This window comes from Pollicipes pollicipes, unplaced genomic scaffold (genome assembly GCF_011947565.3).
Source record: "Pollicipes pollicipes isolate AB1234 unplaced genomic scaffold, Ppol_2.1 Scaffold_3447;HRSCAF=4054_pilon_pilon_pilon, whole genome shotgun sequence".
NCBI lineage: Eukaryota > Metazoa > Arthropoda > Thecostraca > Pollicipedomorpha > Pollicipedidae > Pollicipes > Pollicipes pollicipes.
Window position 1 is genome coordinate 11,079,376 of NW_023596297.1, and position 5,071 is coordinate 11,084,446.

Genomic DNA, 5,071 nt, shown 5'->3' on the forward strand with positions numbered 1-5,071 from the left:
TGACGCACGTTAACTTGCCCCCCAAATTTTTAACTGACTTATTCTCACTGACCTGAAAGCTCGATGGGGTGTAAGGGTCAGAGCTCACATAACAGGCACTGCTCAGCGTCAACCCTAAACCCAGAAATCCGTCCACTCAAAGAGGTTCGGATAGAATCTTTCGAAAAGCATTCATAATCTGATGCTCTGCATGATCTACATATATATATATATATATATATATATATATCTATATGCCACAGACTATCTGGGATGTAGTTTTCTATTTAGTTGGCGGGAGATTTACCTCCCTCTCCCACCACACTACCCACCCCCCAAATTTGGGCTCCAGCCCTCCAGCTTCGGGAAGGAAGTGGGCACATCTGCGAGAAACCTGTTCGTTGGCATATTTGGGGGTAGGTCAGATCATTTTTTCACCGTTCAGCGCCTCAAACCCTAAATCGTTTTTGTGAAAATTACTCCCCTGCAACTAATGGAATACGAGTGTCTTGCTGCCTTGTTTTAAACGAATATGAATGTGACTTTTTGCCGTCCTCAGATCTTAGCTGGCTGTCGACGAAGCGCAACTTCACAACGTGATGATTATACTCATTCAAAACACATCTCTTCGCGTCGGAATCAGAGCCAAATGTCAAATAAGGCTTGTATCCTGCCACTTGGATAAGAGTGAGGAGACCAATCCAGTATGTTGTAAGTGGTGCATGGTCGTCGTCCCCCCCGCGGTGAGTGAGGAGGTGCTGGCATCGCTTCCCAGGCGCTCTGAGAAGGCACAGGCATATGGTTTGCCGAGGGTGGCATTAGGTCAGTCTCGGCTTATTATTTGTTATGACAATCCATTGCAATTGCCACTCGTAATGGGCGTGAAGAATGGTGACTTTAACATTGACACCCGGTGGGTCATGTCGCACGTCGCCTGGGCCTGCACTAAGCTGCGCGTCTCTCGTCAGTATGGCGGGCAGCTTTCTTGCCTGCTTCTGCCGCAGCTGCAGCAGCAGGTCGAGCAGCTCCGTCTGGTCCGGGTCGACAGCCTGCAGCAGGAGGCCGATGGAGGTGGAGCTGGAGCTGGCCGCCAGCGCCAGCAGCTCGGCCGCCATCGTCTGGCACAGCGCCGCGGCGGCCCGCAGCTCTGGCGCGTGCGGCCCCTCCTGCCGATACAGCTCGTCAGATCCTGCCGGCGGTCCGCAGCTGCGACGCGTGCGGCCCCTCCTGCCGACGCGGCTCGTCAGGGGGTGCCGCGAACACCCTCTCTGGAGACACACACTGCAGGTCCGCTGGCGGGCGGCCGGGCCTCAGGCGTCGTCGCTCAGACGTCGCCACCCGGGTGGAGGGGTTCACGATACGCCATCGTGAACCTCTGCCGTGCTGACGCTACAGTCGTGGCTAGCACGGCTCAGAGGGCGCCACAGTCGTGGCCAGTACGGCCCAGATGGCGCTGCGGTCAGGACCGCAGCATCATATGCAGCATATGGCATACGCGTACCTGGTGCACGGTGCGGCCTGGAGTGTGCTGCAGCGCGGGTGAGGAGGCCAAGCGGGCCCCGTTCGCCGGTGCTCGGGTAGTTGCCTGTCCGTCACCCTCACCTGTTCGGACAGCTGCTGGAGGCGGTGAGCGAGCTTCACCGCCGAGTAGACCGGCACTGGCGAGAGGAGGATGAAGTCCTGCAGAAGGCGGTACTCATCCCTCGCGGACATCAGCGCTAGGTCGCCGATGAACTGTAGCCGCGCGCGACAATCAAATCAAAAGGTGCTCACAGCATCGCCCCAGTCCCGGTCATACCACGTACTGAACTATAGATCATGTTCCGTCGACCACGCGCCCTTGGCATCGACAGCACCTCTCCAGTCTCGGTCATACCACGTACTAAACTATAGATCATGTTCTGTCGACCACGCGCCCTTGGCATCGACAGCACCTCTCCAGTCCCGGTCATACCACGTACTAAACTATAGATCATGTTCTGTCGACCACGCGCTCTTGGCATCGGTTGCAAGCACACAGGAGTGAATGTGAGCCTCACGTGCATGAGCAGGTATTCTCCATCTTACCAGGGTATCAGCATGCACACGACGGTACCACACCTCGAGCAATCGCGACAAACCAGAGGCCGTCAGCCCTCGGCTAATGTCTGAACTAGGTCGCCTATCAACGTGAGTGGCTTGTGAATCGTCTGCCGGTGTCGGTAGCTCAGCCGGTTAGAGCACGTGCCCCCCGTCCGAGCCGCGGTTGGGTGGGGGTGCGGGTGGGGGTTGGAGCCGCTTCGGCGCGCACTATTGGACCCTGGCCGGGGCGGCCTGAGATCGGTGGCAGCGACTGCTCAAAATCAGATACGGTGAGAGGGCGGGTTGAACCGTGCCAACCATCGTGGCATGTGAAACTTTCGGCACAAAACTCTACCGTTGAACTGGAATTTTGCAATCGAATAGTGAAGGCAGGGCTCGTGAAACAAGCACAACTTATCGAGGGTGCTGGTCCCATAAACCCATCCAATCAAATTGACAGGGTTGAATTAAAAAAACAAACAAACAAACGAGACAAGGCACATTCTGCTGATGTGCGCGCTTTTTTACCCGCCGATAAATGCGGGTACCTACAAGCCATGCATGCTTGCCTTGGAGTCAGATAACAGCGCGTGCTTGATAAATCCCTGGCGCATCAAGTACTGGACGACGTTAGCGTGTTTTGCCGCCGCCGCGAGGTTGATGACGGCGTCAGTGTCGTCGTCGTTGTCCCAGTCAGAGGTGGCACCTCGCTCCACCAACAGCTGGACCATCGGTAGATGGCCGCCCTGGCTAGCGTGGTGCAGCGCCGTCAGGCTATCCTGAAAGGGATGGTCGTGCCGGAGCCACGGCCACCGGACGCTTAAAGAGAAAATCGAACGGCACGGAACTTCACTTCGCGCGCTCGAACAATCCATGGGAACCACGCCGACACTTCGCAAATGGCTCCAGGCGATTGTCCGCTGCGGCTGGGGATGCCGTCGATTTCAGACAAGAGCGCGGGCAAGTTCCCACTCGGTTACCCAGCCACACTGTGCGTACCTCTGCCTGACACTGGAGCTCGTCTGACGGGCGCCTGACCTTGTCTGGGGCTGTCGGATGGGCTCCCTGGTCCAGGAGCAGCGCAGCCAGCGCCGCGTGGCCGTGCAGGGCGGCCAGGTGGAGAGCAGTGCGGCCGCGCTGGTCAGCGGCCGTCACCTGGTCCAGCCGCCGGCTGAGCAGCTCTGCAGCAACCTCGCGCTGGCCGCTCACACAGGCCAGATGCAGAGGCGTGTACCCCTGCCAGCGACCGGTCACGTGTCACGGCAGGATGTGACGTCACCCACGAGTGAATGTGGCGTCAGCGGCGGCACTCACGGTGGGCGCGGTGGGCGAGTCGAGCCGCACGTGGCCGGCGCTGTTCAGCAGCAGGCGGAGGACGTCGGCGCGGCCGGCGTACGCCGCCAGGTGGAGGGCCGTCAGCGCCGACTCGGCGCCCAGCGGCGGCAGCAGCGGCGACACGCCGCCCGCCGTCGGCTCCGACGGCAGACCGGCCGGCACGTGACGCAGCAGCTCCCACACCACGTCTGCCGGACAGAGAGGCGTGCTGAGGCCGGCCCCGGCGCCGGGACGCCCGACCTGGCACCGGGCACGCTTGGGACAGCCGTGCAGACTGCGGTGAACCACCGTGCCTTGCACACCTACGTGCACTGTCTCGGACAGCTCCGCTGTTCTGGAGCGCGGTAAAAATATAATACTTTGGCGGGAGTTTCAGAGGTATTCCAAGCGAAATGTTTCCATTGCTCACAACAGCCCATATTTCCAGAATTGCCGTTTCATGCTGCGCCCCTGTGCCGGACTGGTTCGGGCAGAGGACCGAACCAAGCTGGACCTAACCGGACCGAGCAGACTCGGCCCGCGGTCGGCACCCACCCGTCTGTCCGTGGAGGGCCGCCATATGGAGGGTGCCGAGGCCTGTCAACTGACTGGTGGCCACCATTGAGACCTTGAGCGCCCGCAGCTGCTCCAGCACACCGCTGTGTCCCTCCCGAGCGGCCAGGTGGACGGGTGTAAACCCCATCTGAAACCACGGATACCACTGTTTAACTGCAGAAGGACACCAGCTGTGTCCTTCCCGAGGAAGAGGGGGGGGGGACGGTGGACGGGTGTGAACCCCATCTGAAATTGCGAACTCCACCGTTTGGCTGCAGAAGGACGCCAGCTGTGTGAGAGGAAGGGGCAGCTGGACGTGAGAAAACCCCATCTGATACCGCGGATGCCACTCACTGACTGTAGATGGGTGCCAGCTATGTTCTATGTCCCCATCACGCCTGAACTGTCATCCTAGGTCAAGTATGATATGTCTGATAAGCCCGTCCGGACCACCCCATCACCTCCCACCCCATGTGATCCGCCGCACAGCGGGCGGCCCCTCCAGCGCGCCCCACAGCCCTGACGAGGCGCGGCCGGTGGCGGCGTCGGGGACCAGCTCACCCAGTCCTCGTCCGTGGCGCTGGCGCCGGCCTCCACCAGCGCCCGCACGGCCGCCGTGCTTCCCGCCGCGGCCGCCAGGTGCAGCGGCGTCGAGCCGAGCGAGCCGTTGCGGCAGGAGGTCACCATCTGGGCGCTGAAGGTCAGCAGCTCCCTGATCACGGCCACAGAGCCCGTCAGCGCGGCTACGTGCGCGCATGTGTTGCCCTCCTGCGAGAAGTGCGAACCAGCCGCCGCTTACGTCCTGTCCTGGGCCTCAGGCTAATCTAAGCTTGATCTGTGAGCCCAAGTAAAAATTGCTGGTTTAACCGTCTAGGACCTTAACGGTTCGCTCACACATTTAAAATTATAACACGAAATTCGAGGCGATCGCTAGACCAGTTCGTGGTGATGATGGATGTTTAGATAAGAAATTCGACGTAAATACAACAATTATGTCACCCTTGTCTACCGTACTTACCTTATCATCCTGATAAGTCATTTCTTTTCTCGGTCCTTTTCTTACCTGGACCCCCCCCCCCTTTAAAGTGTGCGTTTCATTCGCGTTTTATGACATCAAAAGACATTCCAGCATCTTATTCTCCGAGCTTTGATCGGGCCAATG